Here is a 26,041-nt window from a genome sequence, read left to right as displayed (position 1 = left end):
TCTTCAAGGACCAATCTATGCCCTTGGAATCTCTTTGGAACACAGTGTGTCAAAATATCAGGGAAACTTTACTTCTTCAAACATGGACTGAGGAGGACTTTCCCTCCCTCCCTCAGGAACAAACCATATGGGAAAATTGGAATTTTCAGTGGAATCAAGAAATGATAATCAAAGGAAAAACTCAAGCAAAAAGCAGGACACCAGATAAGTGGCTTCCTCCTCCCCGTCACATGTTCCAGCTAAACTTTGATGGAGCCTCGAAAGGGAATCCAGGAAAGGCCGGATTTGGAGGAATATTCAGAGATCATAAGGGAACTCCTCTTCTAACCTACTTAGGCTCAAATGGATGGGACACTAATAACTTGGCAGAATTAGAAGGATTATGGCAGGGACTCATTCTAGCCCAAAAACATGGTCTATTCCTGCTTGTTATAGAGGGAGACTCGCAGATCCTTATAAATATGGTCAACAAAATCTTGCAGGGAACATCCTCAAGTAAAGTGAGCAACAACTGGAGAATGGCGAGTCAACTAGAACTTATCGAAATCTGGCTCTCCTCCCATAGAGCGATCAATCTCAAGCACATGCATTGGGAGGGAAATAAAGCAGCTGGCCTATTGGCAAATATAGGAGTGGAAAGCAGAAGGGATCTCCATACAGGTTCACTCTCTACACTAGCCACTGAACACCAGATACTGGAGTATAAGGAAATGGTGAAGAATGAAATGGCTCAGGAGGAAGAAGCGCACCCGGATGCGGGTGAAATCCAAGATCATTAATGGCAACCCAATGGACCGCCAGTGCTCAGACCTGCCAGACGGTGGGTAGCGCTCTGTTCCATGCTCACCTAAGGCGAACACTGGCCAGCCTGCACGCAGCATTAAATGGTCCCTTAGGCTGAGATCTGGACGTAGTTGGAAAATATGGAGCCTCTCGACCCCTCTATTTATCCTCCTTCCCTCAGCATTTGTCCGCCTCAGGCTGGAAATTCTTGCAACAGAACTGCCACCGGGAGCCAATGTTGGCTTCTTTGTTGTATTGACCTCAGAAATGGGCACCATTACTCCCATTCCAGGCACTGCCCTTTGAATCCTACACAAGAGCCCTCTGTTCACAACCTATTCTCCTTCCCGACCTCTTGTCCAGCTGAATTGCATTCCAACCACACTGATATGGTCTGTCACCGCATGAGGAGTCGCAGAGGAGGCACCCGCGGTGGCAGCGCTCACCCACAAGCAGCGCAGAGCTCTGTTCCTGCCTCTCCCCCTCATTCCCATGAGAATTCGCCTCCTCCCAGTTCGCCTCACAGACACTATCCCCATACGCGCAGTGGACGGGGGCAAGGGCAGGCCCCAATGGCTACGCACAGTGATTTCCGGCTCCACACTGCAATTTCTCCTCTACATCCCAGCTCTGTCCCTCACTCGACCCAGTTCAGGTTCCAGAGTAGCTTGAACAGGCCCATCATTACAGCCAATGTGACCATAGTTTTCTCTGAAGAAAATGAGCAGAACAGTGCTCAGGCGAGAAATTCTGAAGCACCTTCTCAGGAGGAGAGAAATCAGGGAGTGGGTCGTGGTTCTGAGAAACGCCCGAGGGATGATAGCAGGAGAGTTAGGCATGGTCGTCTGCATGGTGAAGGAGCTCACGTTGGTGACATTCATCAAACTGGTGGCAGCTCAGCCAGAGCTTCAATTACGATGGAATTAATTGGTAGTTTGAGTCGCACCCAACATGCAAGGGAGCCTCCAGGTGGCGCAGGGAAAGGCGGCGTGGCGGAGGAGGATGAAGACTAGGACTGGTACGCTTGCCTCATTGTAGAGGAGACACCTGACCAGGATGATAAAAAATGACACCACGTGGCATCTGTTGCCACCCACGAGCCATCTCAGACTTCTGATGCTGACGGGTTTGGTCCAATCACTTGTTGTTTTTACTATTTGTATGAACGATAAGCAGGCTTGTCATTTTGCAGTCGCATCAGGTGGTGCTGTGTTGAATCTTCTTCTGGTTTTTGCCTTAAAACATGGGTCCAGGTCTTATGCATGGTTTTCCTTTGGTGACAGTCTCAATATATATGTATGGTCTTTTTGCCAGATCAAACTGGTTTCCCCAAATCTGGGGTAGTTTAGACCTTCTTGATGAACTTCAGTGACAACGGTTGAGGCGGGGCCTCTTTGTAATTATATTTTTTGTTTTTATTAATAGAATTAGCCTTACATAGAAAAAAAAATATATGTTTGATGTGATATTGTTTAGCTTGTGTGGGAGTTGTGTGACATATAGGTTTGTGGGAGTTATTAAAGAGAAGAATATATCCATAGGGGCTTCGCTCAATGAATCTATGAACCTTTGACATATTTAGTGCATTCATGACATACTAAACAATACTTCTAATTTGACTATTAATATGAACCAAATAGACCTTCCCAATTTAAAAACCCTTATTTTCACTATATATTGTAGGTATCCTTTTTTTCCCTTAACATTTTTTATGCCCCTGTATATTTTTTCATTAAATTTGAGCTCCATTTTTTATACCTGCCAATATAAAAACCATTTACCCTCTATATATCCTTCAATATTTTATGTCATTTTTCCATCAATATATATCCCCCAATATTAACCCACTTGGTATGTTATTGCTCCCCCAACCCATTTACCCCCATCTCTCAATATATTATGTCATATTTTCATCAATATATATCCCCCAATATTAACCCACGTGGTATGGTATTGCTCCCCCAGTGAATCTCCCCATGAGTATAACATGGGTTGAGAGTTGTGTGACATATAGGGTTGTGGGAGTTATTAGATAGAAGGGTATAACATGGTTTGAATTTTGTAATAGCTAGCTCAACCATGTAAGTTAAATGTTGGTTTGAATTTTGTGGTAAGCAACCCAACCATGTAACTTAAATGGTCAAAGTGGTCAAAGAATGCCCATAAGTTTATGACACAAATGCAAGCAAGAAAGACAACTATGGTAATATGCTTGGCAAGAATTCAAATTTTAGGGTTGGAAGTTATCTACAAGGTTGAAAAACCTTTTAATAACACAAATAATCACAAATCCACATTTATAAAGTACAAGTAACTTAATAAATATAATTACAACCTTTCATTAACAATGAAAAATAATATATTTTTTAATTAAATCTTGAACATACTGATAATATTTGTAATGAAAAAACTTTAAAATTCATAGTAGTATTTCCAATAGAAGCAGGGCTATATGCCTAAATATATTACCTACCTTAAATTTTGTCATTGTCATTATTAAGTTGGTGTGAGAATTATGAGTGAGAGGGAAACAATTAACTTTGAAAGTTGTGGCAAATATGTTACTTACCTTAAGTTTTGTGGAAATCGTCACTCTTTCATTTGCTTTTAGCTCTTGTATTTGTTACTATGCCCTATGGAGAGGAAAGGGGGTTTTTCTAGTATTGTGCTCATTTAGATAATGGTGAAGACACATTGTGTATATGGTACTCTAGTCTACAAAGAGAGTGTCGAATTTCCTTGATGTATCGCTCTAAGGTTTTTAATGTCTTGGTGAATATTTTTCTTTGAGTTTGTTAAGGTTATGGAGGCTCTTGCCAAGGTTTTTTCCCTAAGGTGTTGGCATGGTGCTATCTCATTTGCTTAATATGATCCAATTGCGGCTTGAGCAACCATTTAAGGAATTTTTCTGCCAATATTTAGGGTTAGATATTTTTATTGGTTTGCCGCCCCCCCCCCCCCCCCCCTCTCTCTCTCTCTCTCTCTCTCTCTCTCTCTCTCTCTCTCTCTCTCTCTCTCTCTCTCTATCTATATATATATATATATATATATATATATATATATATATATATATATATATATATATATGACTATGTCACATACACAAGTATATTTGAGACTCTCTTATCAATATTTTCTCAAGTGGGTATAATTAGTCAAGTTTTTATTTTATGATGTTTTACAATAATTTTTCAAAATCATTTCATTAATTTTAATAATTAAAACACACACACACACAATTTTTAAATGGTTTTTCCCTATGGTAGAGTACAACTTGGATGGGACATAAATCCCTAATGTATGGCAATTTCTTTTCCAGATTTGTTATACATTTTAAATGGATTTCAAATTATTTACTAGCCTAGTCTCTAACCCTTAATAAGCCCTTTCAATGATAACATTTATTCCCTGACCCTTTCATTGATGCACTAGTCTGTCCACACTACACTGATGTTAGTTCATTCCATGTGTCTCTAAGATGCATGAAGCCATGGGGTGATCTACATAAACATTTTTAGTCCATTCCATGTCCCTTGCTCCACTTCTTGCAGATAAGATGCATATATACATGGGGCCATTTGTATGAACATTCTCATAGGAACATGACCTTATACATTCAAGTAGTAGACTTATCCTATTCATTCCCTAATACAATACCTCGTGCATGTAACCACCTCACCCAATCTTTACCCACTTTAACCTGCTTGATAGGTAAACATGAAGATGAGAGTTACTATGTGAGACCTTATTGCCAAGATGCACTTATGGAAAATTGGGTCCATATGTCCAGAACTGACTGTAACCACTCAGTGACACATGATCACACTGTTATCAACCCAACTTGACCCAACACTATTTCATTTTAGTTTCGTCTTCTTAAATTTATCAAAACTTTCTATTTTTGGCAGTTTTCTCAGGTTCTAAAATTCTGAGGTCCTTTTGAGGGACTAAACAACATTTTCAGAGAAAATGGTGAGACCAAGAAAGTGCGACATTAATTCATTAATTTTTTTTCGATTTCCTTGTGGACATCTTTGAAATGAGGTATGATGATAGTCAAATGGAGATTGTATGCCAAAGTTATGACCCCGGGAAGTTAGAGGTCTGAATTACTCATTTATATAAACAGTTTGTGTACATAGTACTTGTAGGTTATAAATACATATATGTTCATTAATTCAATAAGCTCACAAGAGAATCATAATTGACACAATGTCAAAGCTAAACATTCAATCTCAACTCAAAAGTTGACCTAGATTGACAAGAAGACACTATGCATTTGGTAAACACGTGGCATACATGTAAGCTACATGTCATGAATGCATATTTGATCATAAAAGTCTGAGATTCATCTTAGAATCACCGAAAAGGCCCCATGCCCTCTTTGCATAGCCGCAACAACACTTATTAGTTCATACATTAATCAACAAATCAATAGCTAAACCATTCATGAAAGGATATAGAAATAATATACATAATGTAACCAACAGAAAACCAGTATATAACATGCATAGGAACCATGGCAACTCAACCATAATATCAACCAACATAATCGCTACAAATATGCATGAATGACAATAGAAGAATATCTCTTATTAATATATGAAAATACCAATCAAGTCAGGGACTTCCACGTACCACCTGACCATAGATTACGCTAAACAAAATATCTCTTTCAACAGATCACCCCTATGCCATATTCTAAGCATGAATGTAGGATCTGCAGGAATAAACCAAACAAAATGAAACCAGGGTTTTCAAAGGCAAAACCACCTCAACACTCAACGAGAGATTCCACCTCACGGTCAAACATCACTAACACCTACCAGATCGGTCTCTACCCAAGCTGTCAAGGGCTCAAGGAACTAGTAACTCAACCCACATCCTTCTAGGGCTCCAGATTTTTTTTCCAACCCAGCTCGAGGGACTAGTATTAACCCACCAATGGCTCCACAACATTTGTTCCAACTTAAGCTCTAAGACTAGTAACTCAACCCACGTTGTTCCAGGGCTTCCAGAGCATTTGTTCCAACCCACATCCATAAGGAATTATAAGCAGCAACTAGAAAACAATCAAATGGGAAAACCCACAACACCATGGCTATCCAGGAAATGACAAGGCAAGGCTAAAACTATTGTCAATCTAGGCAATCATCCATGCCAATGAAAAAAATAACCAAATAATCACATAGATACACCATGCATGCCACTAGCAAGGAAATCATACATGCAACGTGATACCTGCAAAATAAATCTATTGTAGTTGCTAATATCATTGTCCCCTCACGCTTCGTGCTCTTTCTTTTCCTTCTTTCTTCAAACCCAAAATATGTCAAAAATTGTCCAAGAGTGCTCCAAGAAAACTTAATTGTGCAAGAGTATGAGAGAGAGAGAATAGAAAAGAGCTCGAAAACTGAACTGACAAAAAATTGTGAATTGATCCTCATAAGCCTTTTTATTTATTATCGAGACCTCTATTTTTTTCATTTTCTTTCAATTTCACTCTCATACAAATTTGTGACTGTTCATCTCCCTTTTCTCTTCTTTTCCTTTATTTTCATAAATAAATTGTCAATTATTGTCTCTTTATCTTTGTCAATGTCTTTGCCAATTTCCATGGTTATTAATTAATCACTAGTGATACCTATCACTATGTTTTGTTCAATATTGAGCTTGCAAGATGTGTCCCATGACCTTGGTTTTATATTCAGCTTGGAATATGTATCCCTTGACCTTGCTTTTATTTTTATTTACACCTTCATTATTTTATAACATACTCAAGTAACATATACATAAATTTTCTCGCCCATCTACCCACATTTTCTCGGCCATGGATTCTTATCAAATCCTTTTGATAATAAACTCCCAAAAGAACTACAATGCTATATATTGTGTTCGGAATCTGTAAGAAGGCAATGTCGTAATGTTAATTATGTAATTCTCTCTCCCATGGAATCTTATCAAATCCTTTTAATAATCAACTCCCAAAAGAACTACAATGCTATATATTGTGTTTGGAATTTGTAAGACGGCAATGTCATAATGTTAATTATGTATCCAGCCTGGCACATATTTTTATCATAGCCACTACGTTTGGTCTGTTTGTATGAGTCATTGATAGTCAATTCCGCAAAAGCAGAGCGCGCTTCGTCTATGACGGAGAACTGAGCGTCATCCTACTGGCACTTACCAACAAGCCGTGGGCCTCTCTTCCAATCCTTTTGTTTGGGTTGGGGAACCTCAGGTTTATATAATGTTTCCTTTTCATCCAAGTACTCCGGTTTGAAATCCCGATTGATTGAAAGTGGATGAATAAATGTGAATTTGTATGTTGATATTGCAGTATCTCATCAAAGAGGGCGACCGAGGAAAATATAACTACTCGGCAGACAACAGTAAAACTTGCAACGCTTCCAGCAGTCAATGTTCGCCCTACATTCTACCTGTGAAACCTGGCCAGACATATCGCCTGCGCATCGGCAGCATGGCTTCCTTATCGGCCCTCAATTTTTTGATTCAGGTGAAATAACTCATTCATGGATTCTTCATCATTTCAACTCAATTAAAGCTTAAAATGAAGATCTAACTCTTTGTTCCGTGTTTTTCAGGGACACAAGATGACCATTGTGGAAGCGGACGGCCACTACGTGGAACCGGTGGAGCTGGAGAATCTGGATGTGTACTCCGGAGAAACGTATTCAGTTTTGATAACGGCCGATCAGGATCCCACCAAGAACTATTGAGCAGCTGTAAATGTGAGAGGGTGGAAGCCCAATATGCCTACAGGCTTGGCCATCCTCAACTATTTCCCAAATCTCTCCACCAAGCTACCGACCACACCGCCTCCCACCAGCCCTGTCTGGAATGATTATGCCTATATTAAGTTGCTCGACAAGAAGTTTGTGGCCCTCACCGGACACGAAGAGCCTCCTCCTATGAAACCCACGAGACAGTTGATTTTACTGAACACACAGAACAAGGACAATGGATTTGTAAAATGGGCCATCAACAACATCTCGCTGGTTCCTCCTCCCATTCCATACCTAGCCGCTTGTTGGGACTTTTCTATTTAATTCCAAAACAAAAAATAACTTGAACAGAACAAAGACAATGCTCTGTTTTAACCCAGGAAATTAAAAATTTGTTTGTTGAAGATAGAGTTTAACACATGCACAAAGAACACTTGGATTCATTAATAAAATTGTTGTTACATAAATTTATTCCTCTCTCAGAGGGATTACAACCAGACACTGCTTTAGATGCAGTTCCAAAACAAAAAAAAATTACTCTGTCTCTCCAGAAAATTACTCTGTCTCTCACAAAATAAAATCAACACTGCTGTGTAATTTTTTTCATTCATTCACGCTGCTGCGTTTTTACATTTCATCAAAAACATTACATTCGCTCTATGCATATTACACACTACTGTGCGTGTAAAAACCCCTTTTTTTCACTTCTTCATATGCTTTGCTGCATATTACAAAAAAACTCTAGAACAAAAAAAATTACATTTCATATATTGAACAAAAAACAAAAACATATGACTTTTACCTTTTCTTGTCCCATAAAACAAGAATTACACCCGTGCATGAAAAAAACAACTTTACCAATCATTCCACGACCATAAATAAATTTCATTAATTGGTTTACTGGCAAAACCGGCGGTCAAAATGAAACTTTTACTTCACGTTATGTCCATATGGTGCAGGTCTGTACACAGCCGTTGATTCAATCGAACGGTTGACGACAATCCCCTGGAGGTCCCATCTTTCCGAACTTTACCTACCGGGGAGAGGTGGTTTTGAAAAAGTTGCTCTGTGCAAGTGGCAGCCGATGATCGTAATCGCTGCCCCCTCGAGAAAAACCACTGTCCGGTGAATGGCGGTGTGGGGAATCCTGGCGGTTTTGAAAAACAGAACGTTGTAGTTTAAATTAACATTTCAACACTCCCCTTTAATTTCAACTGCTAGGTTATCAATCATACCCAGACATTTCCTTAAAAATTCAAAACTTTTCTGCCTAAATGGTTTGGTCAGAATATTTGCAACCTGCTCCTGAGTTCTGCAGTGGATTAAAACAATTTCTCCATTGTTTACCAATTCTCTGATGTAATGAAACTTTATGTCAATTTATTTCGTTCTCTTATGAAACACAGAATTCTTGGATAATGCAATAGCTGAGCTATTATCACAAAAAATCACAGTTCCTTTTTCTTGCTCTTGGCATAAACTTCTTAACATCCTTCTCATCCAAACTGCTTGATATACTGTTGCTGTAGTTGCCACATACTCTGCCTTTGCTGTAGACAACACTACAATAGGCTGCTTTTTAAAAGCCCATGAAATGGCTCCTGAACCCATGTGAAAAACATAACCGGATGTGCTTTCTCGATCATCTACACTTCCAGCCCAATCACTATCAGTGTATCCAATTAAATCTGAACATTTTGAAATAGTATATAAAATGCCAAACCTTTTAGTACATTTAACGTACCTCAGAATTCTTTTTGCTGCCTGCTAATGTGCTTCTTTTGGCCTCTCCATGAATCTGGAAATTAAACTAACAACATACATTATATCTGGCCTAGTTGCAGTTAAATACATGAGGCTGCCAACTATGCTCTTGTACAAACTAGGATCAAAATCGTTGTTGTTGTCCTCTTTGTTGTGTTTTAATCCCATCACTGTGGGAGTGATTGCTGCTTTGCTCTCTTGCATATTAAATCTTTCCAACACTTCATTAACATATTTTTCTTGTGAGATAAAAATCCCATTTCCATTTTCTTCTACTTCTATTCCTAAGAAGTATATCAGCAAACCCATGTCATTCATTTCAAATTCTTCTTTCATGACTGTTTTGAAATTTTCAATAAGGTAATCATCATTACATGTGAAAATAACATCATCAACATATAACACAACAATTAGTATTTTACCATCCTTTTCTTTGATGTAGAGGGTGGGTTCTCCCTCACATTTTTCAAATCCATTTTCTAGTAGATAGGAATCTATCCTACTGTACCACGCTCTTGGTGCTTGCTTTAGCCCATAAAGAGTTTTCTTTAGTCTGCACACTTTTTGCTCTTGGCCTTTCTTTTCATAGCCTAGAGGTTGTTCAATGTAAACCTCTTCCATTAACACTCCATTTAGGAATACTGACTTCACGTCCATTTGGTAAATTTTCAACTTGTTTTGTGTTGCTATGCACAACACTGCTCTCACTATTTCCATTCTGGCAACCGGTGCAAAAGTTTCGTCATAGTCTCTCCCATACTGCTGCTTATATCCTTTGACAACTAGTCTTGCCTTGTGTCTTTCTATTTTGCCTTCAGCATTACTCTTGGTCTTGTAGACCCATTTAACTCCAATGACTTCTTTTCCTTTTGGTAGTTCAACTAAATCCCATGTCTTGTTTCTTTCTATGGCATTGATCTCCTCATCCCTAGCTTCTATCCATTTCCTATCCTTAATTGCTTCTTCGAAATGAACGGGGTCATCAACATGACAATATAAATCAAACAAAGAGTTCATACCTTCATTTGCTGCCTCTTGTTCATAAATATCACTTAAATTTCTGAACTTCTTACCTCTTTCATTTGGAGTACAAGTGCTTGAAAAAGCACTTGAATTTCCTCCTTGTGATGTTCTTGGAGAAGCACTTTCGTTTCTCCTCAAGGGTGTCCCTTGCTGTCCTTGTGTTGGTGCTGCTGTTTGAGGATGTATTTCAGCCATCTCCTCATCATTTTCATCATGTGACTAAGAGTTTTTATCATTCACTGTTTTCTCTATGTTTCCATCCCAAGCTTCCTCCTCGATGAACTGAACATCTCTACTCACAATAAGCTTCTTGGTGGATGGGTTATACAACCTATAAGCTTTGGATTCCTCACTGTATCCAATGAAAATAAATTTCTCCCCTTTGTTGTCAAACTTCTTCCTTAGCTGATCTGGAATGTGTGCATAGGCCACAGATCCAAAAAGTTTCATGTGGGTGACTCCTTGCTTTGTCCCACTCCATGTTTCTTCCGGCACTCTGTTCATGACTGCTTTTGTAGGGCATCTATTCAAAATGTACGCTGCACAGTGTACAGCTTCAGCCCAATAATGCTTTCCCGTCTAAAACCGTTATCTATAGATTTTTAAAGATTTTGATTATTTAAAACCGTTATCTAAGATTTTGAATTTTTATCATTTAAAAGTATTTTTTAATATATAAATAAAGTAAAATTTGAAATATTAAAATATTATAAATTATATAATTTAAACATATTGTAAATATTTTTTATTATTTAAAAGGTATTTATTTTTTATAAGGCATTTTTAAATCTATAAGGATATTAAATTTTGAAATGTTAGAATATTATAAATTATATAGTTTACACAAATTATAAATATTACTTATATCATATAAGCGTTTGATATCATTAAGTGTTTGATGTTTTGGACATTGTGGTTTTGAAATGCGTTATTTAGAAGATTGAATAATATTTTTTTAAATATGTTTTAACAACCAATCGACATTTTACATTAGTTGTATTAAAATTTGTTCCTTAGTTGTGTTTTCATCCCCATGTTTACCAAGTTGTATTTTTATTTTTTAAGTGAATTATAAGGAATATATTATAAATATCATAAATTATATTTTTTTAATTGAATCACAGATATCTTATTTTTTTAATTGAATCACAGATATCTTTAGATAAGATAAATAATCACAAATACCAATTTATAGTGCAGGCAATTTAATAAATTCAATTACAACATTTTATTAAACAATGAAAATAGATATACTTTTCTATTTAAATCCTGAACAATTAATTTTAATTGTTGTGGTAAATATACTTATCTTAGGTTTCATGACAATCATCATTCTGTTCATTTGTCTTTAGGTCTTGTTTTTGTTACTCTACCCTATGGAGAAGAAAGTGGGTTTTCTAGTATCTTGCGTCTCATTGAGATAATGGTGAAGACTTAATATGTATATGGTGTTCTAGTCCACAAAGAGATTGCAGGGTTTCCTTGGTGTCTTTCCCTAGGGTTTTCTTTTTATGTTAATGAAGATTTTTCTTTGAGTTTGTTAAGGTTATGGAGGCTATTTCCAAGGGTTTTTTGTTCCTAAAGTGTTGGCATGGTGCTATCCCATTTCCTTAAGGAGATCCAATTGTATGGACTTCAATTATGGCTTGAGCAACCATTAAATGGCTTTTTCTACCAATATTCCGGGTTAGATATTTTTATTGGTTCTGTATATATATATATATATATATATATATATATAAGACTCTCTTATGAGTATTTGTTCAATAAGTCAAGTTTTTATTTTATGGGAGAGGAGAGCTTGGGTGGGATATAAATCCCCAATGTATGGCAATGCCTTTTCCATGTTTGTTATAAATTTTAAATGGATTTCAAATTATTCCCTGGCCCTTTCATTGATGCACTATTTTGTCCCTGCTACACCATTGTTAGTTCATTCCATATGTCTCTAAGATGCATGTAGACATGGGGCTGTGTACATGAATATTGTTAGTCCATTCTGTATAGATATCTTGCTCCTCTTCTTGTAGATAAGATGCATATAGACATGGGGCCATCTGCATGAACATTCTCATAAGAACACAACCTCCTCCATGCAAGTAGTAGAGCTATCCCATTCATCCCCTAATAAAATACCTCATACCATAGGCATTACCTCGTGAACTACTCTTACCCAGAGAGCTCGTAATTAGGGACATACATAAATTTTCTTTACCATGGATTCTTATTGAGACCTTTTAATAATCAACTCCCAAAACAAGTACAATGCTATAGAAAATTTAACACAAAAGAAATGAAGAATAAACATAACAACAAAGCTCACATGAACACAACCATAACACACACCAAATTTAATTCTTTATTCCATTGAGCTCAAATTGAATTGATACATAGATGTCTTTGAGTGGAGATAGACACACTATCCTTTCTAAATTTCAAGCTAGCAACAACTCAACACCATATTCTAATTTTCAATAAACTCTCTAATTGAGTCGAGAGACACTCTACAACCGAGATATGAGAGAGATGTTGTCACATAACATTATTATTATTTTTAAATATATGTCAGCTAATTAATGAAAAATAAAGAATAATATTGAATATGTTGGTTCAATTAAACTTTTTATCAGAAAACACATATACACAATAATATTGTTGATCACAAAATGAAATGAAATGAAATTTAAAAAAAGGGTTTGTTTAGCTAAAGATTATTGGTGTCAAAATCATCCATTAAGGTATGTTTGTTCTTCAAAAATTCTTAAACTATATAATAGGTAGCATATATCAATGAAATAAAAGTATTTGTCTATAAATTTAACATCGTTTCTAATTCATGATATGAGGGAGATTTGTAATTCCTTCAATGATTAACTGTAGTTGATATGTAACATTTTAGAAAATATTAATAATAAAAGTGTATATATGAGAGAGAGAGATTATATCTTATGGATATATGTTTTCTATTTGCAAATATGAAGGGGGCATGTATTAACATTTTAATGTGGAGAATGTGAATCATAAATAAAATATTTAATGTTAATTACATATATACTAAGACAGTCATGTAAATTAAATGGCTTGTAAATGGAAATAGAAATTAATCCATAATAAGAATCAAAACACATACCTCATAATAATCTCACATTATTAAAATTTTAAAAAATCCTAAAATTAAGTAAATTATAGTTTTATTTTAAAGTATTACTATTATTATTGACAATTAAAAAAAAATGTATACATTAAACATATGTACGTTTAAAAAAACATGGAACATGATTCTTAACCATTGAGATTTAGCCCCACTTTACCACAATACCCTAAGCCAATACCATAGCTTATCAACACCACATTCCTAATAAACCATAACTCATTACATATGAAATTTTTCATATTGCATTCCAATACCATAGTTTATCAATACCACACACCTAATAAACCATAACTCATTTCATATGAAATTGTTCACATGGAATTTTTTTAATTAATTAATGTAATTAAAATATCAAAAAGCGCATAACTACTTTGGAGATAAATCTTAACATTTGATTTGTGTATACTAATAAGAATATTCTAGAATATTCCATAAAGGTTAAATATGAACCATCCACCTAGTAATTATTGATAATTAAATTAAAATTATGGAGAACTTATACCAAAATAGACGCCTATCAACATAACTATATAAAATAAGTGAACAGAAAATGTTTCTTACAGTTAAAAAAAAATTAGGTCCATCCTAAATTTGGATCTACCAAGAGCTTAAAGGAATCAAATCTCTCTAGGTCCAAACCTTTCCTCGAGTTTTACACTTAGAAAGAGGTTTTCATCTTGAGAGATTTGGTCCCTCTTGGCACTTGGTAGATTTGGTCCCTCTTGGCACTTGGTAGATTTGGAGTTAAGATGGATCTATGATGGTATCTAAAATTGAATGAACTGCACAATGACAAAAACTAACTTCAAACACTAGATATGTAAATACATTACACACATGATTTATCAAATTATTCTTAGAGCCCATGCCATCATGATAAATAATGAATCAATATAATTTTGTAGTATGCACATGTGTAAACATATTAGTTTAATTATCCAAGTTGATATATAACTATCCAAAAGCTTATAGCATTTGTATATATCAAAAAACATTTAGAGTTGTAATGTGTTACGAGGGTAGCAGATGATGCATTGTAGTGCCCCTTTTCATCAAGGTTTGGATTTCAAGCCTATAATGGGAAAAGGATGATGAAATGTTTTGCAATTCAAACTATTATTTAGGAGAATATTTCTAATCCAAATGGGAGCTTTGATGAGTAACTATTGGGAAATATCATTACATCTGATTTTAAAGCTAAGGAAGGTGCTTCCTAACCTAACATTAGGGGAATTCTGAAGTAAAAAATGGTCCTAAAATTGAAAATGTACTAATAAAAATCAACTTTAAAAGAACCAGAAAGATTCAAGATGACAATGTCATCCCTAGGGGTAATATTTTTGGATGGAAAAGAAGAAAACTACTTTTTTAAGTCACATTTTTTATTTATCTCCCAATAGGGGTGCTCAAATTTCAAGTGGGCACACTCATTGGATGCAAAATTATATTCTATATCCAACAAGTACCCACTATGCATACTTTTGAGTCAATCCACAGCAAGAAAATTTCAAAATACATGAAAAAATGTGCTTGAGATGTATGTATTTTCATGTATTTTGAATTTTTCTAGGTGTGAATCGTCTCAAAAGTATACAAAGTGGGTATTTGTTGGATAGAAAATCTAATTCCACATCCAAAAGGTATGCACACTTGAAATTTGAGTAAACCTATAAAGAGATAAAGAAAAAATACAATAGGAAAAAAAAGGTAGTTTTCTTTCCTTTCCTTTAAAAAATCATAACTTATACCTTATTATTTCTACTATTGTTTTATTGTTTTCTATAAGAGGTTCATTTTAGATCTCAAAGTTCCCCTAATGGCATTGTTTTCCTAAATGTCAAACTAAGCTTGGTAATAAGAGGAGAGGCTCGTCTCAATTTGGGTTAACTAAGACAAAGTCTTGCTACCCATGATCTAGGTGGATGTTGGTGGCCATATGCCTATTCCACTTGGACCCCCACCACTGTCTCTTTTAGTTTTTAGTTTCATTATTTGTAGCACAATTTACTATTTTTGGCAGTTTTTCGGGTCCTAAACTTTCGGATCCGTTTTGAGGCCCTAAATCGCGATTTTTGGGGAAAACTATAGCCAACTTGTTGACCACTTGAAAGTTGTAGTCCTTGGATATATCTTTCTAACGAGGTATTGTGCATGTCAAACAAAGATCGTATGCCAAAGTTACGACCGCAAGAAGTTGATGTACCAATTGTTGGGCTTAGGCCCAAAGTGGACAATATCATACCATTGTGGAGATATGTGGTGTCCAGAGTCCTTACAAGTGGTATCGGAGCCATGCCCTGAAGTTAGCCAAGTGGATGAATCCTCGGAATACCGAACGAAGGTGGTGGGCCCCGGTAATATCATGATGGGATCCGTGGATGAGCTCGGTTAGACAGGCGGTGTGCTCCGGATTCTTCAAGGATGTGTCGTGGTCCCAACACGGTGAAGAGGAGTTGACCTGGGATAGAGAAAGCTCTCGAGGCAGGTGGTGCTCCATGTAAGGCGTGTGCTTCCAACGCATTGGAGCGGAGAACCCTGGTTGGTAGAGAGTGGACGGTTGGATAATCGTTTGAGGGGAGGCTCGATGGTCCTTTGTTCGAGGGTAGGATTGTTGGGTATACGACCAAAGTCCCACATTGACTAGAGGTGGGGAGGATCATGGATATATAAGGATGGAAAAATATCTCCATTGGTATGAGGCCTTTTGGGGTAAGTCCAAAAGCAAATCCATGAGGGCTTAGGCCCAAAGTGGACAATATCATACCATTGTGGAGATATGTGGTGTCCAGAGTCCTTACAAGTGGTATTAGAGCCAAGGTTCGAAGTTATCCAAGTGGATGAATCCTCGGAATGCCGAACGAAGGTGGTGGGCCCTGGTAATATCACGATGGGATCCATGGATGAGCTCGGTTAGAGCAAGCTCTCGAGGCAGGTGGTGTTCCATGTAAGGCGTGTGCTTCCAATGCATTAGAGCAGAGAATCCTGGTTGGTAGAGAGTGGACGGATGGATAATCGTTCGAGGGGAGGCTCGATGGTCCTTTGTTCGAGGGGAGGATTGTTGGGTATACGACCAAAGTCCCACATTGACTAGAAGTGGGGAAGATCATGGGTATATAAGGATGGACAAATATCTCCATTGGTATGAGGCCTTTTGGGGTAAGTCCAAAAGCAAATCCATGAGGGCTTAGGCCCAAAGTGGACAATATCATACCATTTTGGAGATATGTGGTGTCTAGAGTCCTTACACCAATTTACCCAAACAGGGCCCATAGTTTGGCACTTCACCTACTAGGGTTAGGTTTTTGGATGTTTAGGGTTTTCCATTGTTTCTTAATAATAAATATCCCTTTAGGCCTCATTGTAACACCGTTCATTGGCATGTAGCTGCCACATCTCTTCTTAGCGATAAGCTACCATCATCCGAGCTAGTCTTATTTCCATTTTGTTTATAAGCATATTTTAGTATTTGATATTAATGAAATGAAGTGTTATTTCTACTGCATCTTTGTATTTATGTTTACATCTGTAATTTGTTGTGTTCCTATTTAAATTCGGTGCAACCCAATCTTAAGATGAACAAAATTCTTACACAAGTGCAAATAGTATATAAAATTACTAATGAGAATAAACAAAAATGGAATTTAACTTAAACCAACATTTTCTTAATCAATATAATGTTTAAAAAATGAGAACAATGGATTATTTCTCAATAAACAATCCACATGTGCTTAATCAAAGAGAATCAAAACAAGTGTATAATAAAACACACAATGTCATTGTTTCATTATTATTGTTCTTCATCATTATGAAATCAAATTAACCAAATTAACACCATTATTTGTGGTGGTATAGATCAAAGTAAATGGTAACAAGTGAACAAGCACATGTACTTCATATGTCATGAGTGTATATCATGTACTATGAGTAGTGATTAATTAAAGAGAATCCATCGACATCATATGTAACGAGAATATTCCATAAGACTGATGCATAGATACTAAAGAACAATATAAAAATGTCACTACAATTTTAAATTCACAAATATGTTTAAAAGATAATCTTTATACTAACTCGTCAATCAAGTAGTGATGTAGCAAATACAATTCTGAGATAAATTTATCATGTATGAAAACTCAAAAGTGAGAAGCTACTACAAAATTTAATCACCTTTAGGGAAGGTTTCCACTATTCTAGATGCAAATATTTACTATTTACACCTTATATTGGAAGTAAATAAGGAGGTATGTTTGGGTTAAGAAGATAAGGGGAGAATTTGATTTTGGAAATTTTATATATTTTGTCTAGGTATGGGGATACTACATAGAAGGTTATTAACATCGCACACAACAAGCCACATAGATGCTTGACAAACCACACAGAGATGTGATAGAGGCTAAAGATAACCATGCAGTAACTACAATATTCTTCATTTGTCAGAGTATCCGCCATTTGTGTAGGTTGGTTAGATATGGGTTAATGTGTCAATTTAGTTAGGTATGGTTTGAAGGATGGTTGATAATTTACATGTATGAGGATAACTCATCCAGGTGAGCTGCCTAGAGATTCCTTAAAGTCGAACACGGAATACCAACACTATATAAGAGGTTGTTGTTAATGATCAAGGGTTTAGCTGGTTAATGTTCTTTTATGATCTGTTGGATGTTTTTTAGTTGTTAGATCGGTGGTCGACGATATTTAGGCTCCACTTTATCTTGTTTTTTTTTGTATTGTTAATGCTATATGCTATTATCCTTATTCTATTGATTGCTTCTATGGAGATAAGTGTACTAAGGCTTTGACATGGTGCCAATCAATCGACATTTCTACTATGTTGTATTGGAGTTGGACGATAACATGATATAAATGATCACATTCTTAGTTATAACTATCAAACATATGGAACTATTGTACATTTTCCATTTTGATGTTTAATATAATTATGAGTCATTCAACATCTTGTCTTAGATTTATGGTTATCTTGTTTAAATGTTTTTTTTCAATGGTGAAATCTATGGATGGAATATGGTGTCTATGCAAGGTTACTAAAAAGTCTTTGTAAAAATACTTTATGTTCTATAAATAATCATGTCACCATATGATGAATGAACCTTGTTATTTTTACTATTGTATGTTGGAGTTAGTTATGTGCATAAGCGATGAAGGCCTATTAGACATTTACTTTGTTGTTTAAACCATATATTATGTACGACCAATGTCTATTGAAAATGTTGAGAATACTTTAATGCATGTAGTACGAGTTTTTGAATGTCCTCCTATCTAATTGGTTTATCTGTGACATATGGCACTTGTGCTAGTTTGGGTTGGGTTACCTTGAGCCAAAACTATCTCCATATCCCCTATCTCCTTGCTTAACCTTCAAAAAAATTGTAAACCCATCTACATACCATGGGTGAGATCTCATCTACTCGTAGGTGTTCAAAATGATGGTATATGTGGGGGTTTTGTTGGCATATATTTGAACCCTCGGTCACTTCCCCTGCATACCAACAAATGGTTTTATTATTGGGATTTGAAGTTATGTGGTAGAAAAGGGGATGTGGATGCTAACCATAGAAGAAATTAATTGGTGGTTGGAGCAGAAATAATATGAGTTCGTGGTAGAGCAAACTAAGAACCTACATATTACTCCAGAAGATTGGTTACAGAGATGCCCGTTTTCTTATTTCCATGAAATCTTCTTTGTGAAGTTATGTTTCATCTTGTGGGAGTGGCTCAAACGTTAGGCATAGTGACGAGGACTAAGTACCCAACCAAAGCTTTACGACTAGATGCTAGAGTTGCTACACAAAGTAAATATTATAAGTAATTCCATATCTAGAGTCATTAATATTTGGTTTGGCTAGCATGTTAAAGGGATACAATATATAATTGCAGTAGAGTCCACCCAATCCTTCAATGCAACCAAACAAGACTTTACAATGTGATTCATATTGAAATTTGACATTATTTTCAATGCTTTATGACATACTTTTACCATCTATGTTCTTTCTGAGGAAGAAAACAAAGAATAAAATTAATTGCAACTTTACAGAATCATCGTTGTGTTAGATTGTGTAAATATTTAATTTTTGAATTTTTTCATCTTGCTTGTCCTTATCATTCTCATAGGAAAGTAGTAGTGCACTAGTCTAATTGCTATAGACATTTTTGAAAGTCACAAATTCACAATTTTCCTTATCGCTTATGATATTGTAACAAACTACCCTAAGGGATTACCAATCCTGGCGAGGATTTCTTCATACATTAAATTCCATGTTAATAAAAGAATTTTCGTATATTTTTTTTTACTAAAGTTCAATATCGTATGCAACAAGTAATTTGAATTCATCATAGATCTGATGGTGAAAAATGAGGATTTTTTCACCATTGGGCAAGATATAATCCCGTGAGGGCCTAACATGGAGCCATGAGAACACATTGAGGCAGTGGTTGAATGTGTGGTTGCACTAAGATATGTTATACTAAATGGTTTCATGAAACATGTATGCAGAAGTGGATCAAATCCCACCCCATATCCTCCTAAATTTTATATCAGAGGATCTTAGTTGGAGTGGTTAGTTTCCCCAGTTGCAGAGGCGCAGGCCTTTGGATATATGTTTTAACTGGCCCATTTGTGACATTTATGAAATAGTTGTACATAGAATAATAGAATAATTTTAACATGTAAAAATCAAGAAATTTAAATAAATATTTAATAATTACTATATTTAATTGTTTATTTTATAAAAATATTATAATATTAAATATTTAAGTATAAATAAAAAATTAAAATTAAGTATATTAAAATATATTTATTATTATTAATTTATAAAATATCATTACATTATAACTTTTAAAAGTATTTTTGTGTTATATTCAATTTTTATTTTTTTTGTAAGCTTGGTGGGACTACATCTTCATTATGCCTAATATATCACCCCGATTGCGTAGGGAATTGAATTGGTGACTTCACATCAAGGAGTGCCTTAACAGAGCATCCAATAATCCTATATCGAAGACACCCTGGAATATTCGAAAGAAATTTCAAAATTATTTTGAAGCCATTTTTTTTGGCCAAGTGGTCTAGATTCAATGGCGATTACATCAGGCTTGACCTGTGGCTTCAGAAACTAGGACCCAGATGCATCTAAGCCATCAAAATCACCTAGGAATCGCACGTGGCTTGGGCCACCACAGTGCTTAACGTGATTGGATTTTTGCCCACAGAGTTTCTAACTGGAGACTTAAGAGTATACCCATCACCATTTATTCTACACCCATAGGAAAAACAAATTTTTATTTAAAATAATAAGCCTTTTGAATATTTATGTAAGAGTATAACTATTTCTTATAAATTACTATTAAAATAAAATTTATGTAAAGAAATAAGAATATTAATAGAGATATATATTTAATATTTTTAAATTTGATATAAATAAGTTACGTAAATATTTAAAATTTTAATTTAATCATAATTATAATTTTAAATTTTAAAAATTATTAATAAAAGGTATGAAGACTCTATTTCACAAAGGGTAAACACGAAAAAAATCAATTTAAATCGAGTAAGATGTTGCGTAAAACATAGGTAAACAAGTCATTCTATATACTTGTATTCTTTAGCTTTCGCAATCACAATTTAAAAACATAATGGAATTAAAGAATAATATTTACTATAAAATTTAGTAATAATAAATTTATTGTTTTATGAAATTGAGAAATTATACAGGTTAATTGGGCAATTATATTGCGTAATTTTATGGAATGGTTGTTATTTTTTTATTTAAATTTAAAATTTTACTAATAATATGACATGATGGGATATAATTATTACATATTTATGATTTTATTTTAATTCTAATAAATTTCACTCTAACATTTAAATTAAGGAAAAAGTTAATTAAATAAAATAATGCATATTAATTAGAGCAAACTAAATATATTATAATAATAATGTATATGAATAAGAAGAAAGTAAGATGACATTTCAAAGTAAGAAGAATGAGATGAAATAGATAAAAGAAACGTGGGTGTCAGATTCATGGACTATTAATGGCTTGTTGCAAAAGAGGGTATTAAAAAAATTGTCATTATGAAATAATGAAAATTAAAATAATATAGAGGTTTTGAAGTTATTTTTAGTGTGATATTTTGGAGTGAGTTGAAATTTTGATTTGTGTTATTTAAATTAGTTTTTTGATTCTATATATGGATTCAGTTCTTGAAAAAACTCTAGGGCCTTTCTATTGTGCAGGATTACTTATCAAACTTGTGATTTCAATAAATTCCCCCTAGATTTAAAAAAAATTAAACCAAAAAAATCCACAAGAAAATTTTCCAAAAAATCACTCTACCAATAACTCATTTTTTATTATTTAAAAGTCATATAAAGTAAAATATAAGTTTCTAATTTACATTTTTATTAAATTGCTTTGCTGCTGTAAGGCAAAAGCAAATGACATCAGCTCTCTGTGAATGAAAAACCGTTAGAGAGCATATTGGTTGATTTCAAATTTGCAATGGAGTGTGATGACATTAGACAATTACAGAATCTAACGCCGTCCACGAAGAATAGCTTTTAAGAAGGCCTTTACTTTACTTTACTTCCACAAAGGCAGGTGCCAGCTTTGGATTACTAATAGCTAAAAGCGACCGTGGAACCCTAACGTAAAATGTGGTGACAGAAATGGTCGTCGTTTGGGTTATGTGCGTCGGTGAAAGCAAATCCATCGACCGTGGTCCCCTTACTAAGCCCATCCGCGTTTATAACATGCACCCGTTAAACGATTCATTAATTTGAAAAAGTTGTATCATGCGGAACTGAACTCTTCAAATTTATAAGCGGCGGCCAGGCACACCCCTTTCCAGAATTAAAAGATTTTTATTTTATAAAACTACAACTTAATTAAAATAAAAATGGAGAACCTGGGATGCCAGCTCTGAGATCTCTGTCTTAACGAGAGCTCACGGTTCTTAAAACAAGTTTGCTGGTCTGACTCATTCCAGTCTATCTGGGACAGCGACAGGGACTTTGAATGGGGGTGGGCACAGAGAACAAAGGTCTCTCGTGGGGCAAGTCCACCACCCTCTCGAAGTGATGGGCATTAAAGGGCCGACGGGCGCAGATCGCACTTGGTATGCATTTGCATGCAGTGATCCATCTCGCTATTAAATGGTCACAAAGCTTGGTGGGGAGAGTCATAACCTTGGAAGTCTACTTAGGAGGTCGGGTCTGGTGTGAGGTTGAGAAGTCAACCTCCTTGCCGCTTGTGTCTGTGCTCCGCTTCTCGGTGTAGAATGTTGTGCTTCACCCAGGGTTTGATAGGCAGCGGAATGCAGTGAAAATTGGAGTGGAGAGGTGAATCCGCAAAACACATTGACAACTGGTCAAGGGAGTCGGTCGTCGTCCTTCTCTATCTATTCTGGCTCGATCGCTTAGGTTTTGTTTTTCCTGGATTTTCTTCGTCTCTGTCTAATTGTTAATTTGGTGTGATGTGGTCTCGAGTTGATTCGGCAGAAATTGGTCCATGTTCTAGCTTTTCTCAGTTTGAGGTAGCAGTGTTTTTACCTAGAGAGAGGGTGTTGAATGTTATGCTTGGTTTATTTATGTCGATTCTTGTAGCTTCAACCAGTGGGTGTAAAAAAAAGGGTTTAGCTGTAGTATGCCTTTTTTGTTTGTTTTGTGTGTGGCTTTGTTTGAATTCTCATAATAAAATGGGTTTGAAGAATGGAAGTGAATATTGGCTTGGTGTGTGGAAGGGGTGACTCATCTCTTGGCTTAATCTAGTGTCAATTGTTTAGAGTTGATTCTAGTTATACTTTCAGTCTGTGTACAGTTAGTGTTCTTGTAACAGGTTGTTAGTCACCGGTGTTCATGTGAAAATATGAGAATTGAGTCCCTCTTACTTGCCATGCCTCCCAAGCAACACGTGTGGTAGGAGAAGTGGAAGTGACAACAACTCATAAGGCTAGTGTAGGGTTTGACTATTTTCTTAGGATTCGGTTGTGACTTATTTCATGTTGTACCTCTTGGGACTCCACGAGAAATTAGAAATTTAGATGCCATGGTCGGTGCCAAGAAGCAATCCTATCATGATTTGGAGATATTAGAGGTCGTCTTTTGTTGGGTTCTAGATCTTGGTCATACTAGGGCTAAGGGGAGAGAAAGAAATACCTCAATTCAACTTCACTTCACTGTAATATTTCCTTTTCTTGATCTAGTCAAGATGGACGAAATTTACCCATAGTATTTACCATGGTATTTGCCCATGGGATCTATCCATTGCATTTGCCTTCGTTTTTAGAGGGAAAATAATAAAATAAGATTTCTAAAGAGTCCATCAGGTCTATAAAAGAGGATAGAATCTAGGCCTTTAGATCACTCTGAGTTACCCATCTACTCTGTTTTGTTGAGAACTTGGCCAGGCCAGTTCTAGTCTGATCTTGAGAAGAAAACGTGGTAGAGACTTTGTACTTCAGTGTTTTGTTTTCCTATTTGATGAGCAACCGTATATGCCCCATGGCAAGGGCTTCAATTGGCATGCATCTTGTCTTCTACTATTAATATAAATAAAGGGCTACATCATTTCTAGATTCCATTTGTGTTCTTGCTTCTTGTTGAAAGCTTTTTATTTAGAACACTAAAATGCGCTAGATCTCTCGAAATTTTTAAGTTTTGGGATATTACAGTGGTACCAACGTTGTGCATCTTGCTATCTTGAAATTTTATTGCATACCAACTTGAGAGAAGATCAAGGGTTTAGAAAAAACTAGTATTTGGTGATCCCCATAATCAACCCAGCTAGAATCTCAACAATTTAGGTGGTATTCCATATCACCCTAATTGGCTTATTATTTTGCAGGTGATATTTGAAAGAGCCATTGTGACAACCATTTTTTCAGAAGAAATATCCTTTTATTTTGCAGGTGATATTTGAAAGAGCCATTGTGGCAACTGTTTTTTTCAGAAGAAATATCTTTTTATTAAGGAGGGCAAATATTATTTATTCAAATCCAAATTGTTTATTCTTTAAAAAGGTTGAGAACTAAATTTTATAAAGCCAAACATTTATTCTACTTGGCCGAATTATCTTTAAAGGGGCCAGCTTTTCCATTTTGTGTAGGCTGTAGGAGTTGAATTATTATCTTCCGTATAGTGAATTGTTATTGTATAATCTTTAAGAGGCTGAAACTGATATATTTGCAACATAATTGATGAAGAATTTGTAGTGGTTCCATATCATATTGTTCTTAAGGCAGGGCCGAATCATTTTTACAAGAAGCAACACTTATAAGCCTCCAGTATGCCAATCCTCACAGAGGCTGAGTAGCTTGTACTGTAACTAATTTTCAGAGGGAATACCGAGCTCTACAACAACAAATTTAAGTTTCTTGTGTAAAAATTGTAGGTCGAACCCCACAAAGAGAAGAGAAAAGTTATTGAAGGCTGAATTGTTTCATGCACATTGGAGGCACCTTCAGAATTTCTAATGCCAAAGGAGGAGTTTGATCTTGTTGAAATGGTAATTTTCAACTGCAGCGATAGTTGAACAGGGACCGCGTACATTTCAGGAAAATCGCCAGTCTTCCATCGCACCGCTTTTCACCGAGCAGTGGTATTTTCCAGAGGGGCAGCGATAACACCCAACAGCAGACACGTGGACAACAGTTTTGTCAAAGCAGTTTTCCCCGGAGCATAAAGATCGGCAGAAAAGTCCACGCGATATTGCCAAGAGCCGTTTGATTAACTTGAGGCATATCAACGGTTATGGCAGCAATAGCATGTTTTTCTTGGAGGACCTCCGTATGGCTGACAATGGCCGTATGACTGAATATAGATGCAGGGCTGATTGAAAGCGTTGGATGGACGAAGAAGCAAAGTCCACGAGAAGCATTTAATGAAACTTAACGTGTTTGGTAAAAGTTGGTAAAGGGTTTAATATTATTGCTGAGGGGACAAGTAATATGTATTGATATGTTTTATGTTGTTCGTGGAGTAATGAAATTGAAGCACGCAGCAGTGCACATATGGAAAAATTACACAGCAGTGAAATGTAATTTTCTCTTTGTAATGCACAGCAGTGCAGAGAAGTTTTTGGTTGTTCGTTGAGCATGTAATGTGTTAATCCCTCTGCAACATAGCACAACAGTGCACGAAGGTAATTTTTTGTTGGGCATATGAAATGAAAAATACGCATAGCAGCGCGTATGTGTGAAGTTAAAAGAAAAAGGTTTTTACACACACATAAGTGTAATATCCAGAGGATGAATGTAATGTTTTTTGTTGAATGTGTAATGAAACGCACAACAGTGCGAAGTAAAAAAAAAAGGAGAACAGAGCAGCGTGAATGTAAGTTGTTCGTTGAATATGTAATATGGAATGCGCAGCAGCGTGAAGGGAATGTTTTTTTTGTGGTTGCATATGTAATGTGAGGGTAGACGCAGTAGCACGAAGGAGAAAATTTATGCACAACAGTGTGAATGTGAAAGGTTGTAATCCCTCTGCAATGTAATGCACAACAACATATGTAAAAGATTTTTTTTTTTACAGCAGTAAATGTAAGATTTT

The sequence above is a fragment of the Pinus tabuliformis genome, chromosome 5_1 (assembly GCF_031772625.1).
Source record: "Pinus tabuliformis cultivar Carrire ecotype Pingquan chromosome 5_1, CPIR1, whole genome shotgun sequence".
In the NCBI taxonomy this organism is placed as follows: domain Eukaryota; kingdom Viridiplantae; phylum Streptophyta; class Pinopsida; order Pinales; family Pinaceae; genus Pinus; species Pinus tabuliformis.
Note: the sequence above shows the minus strand (reverse complement) of the source record.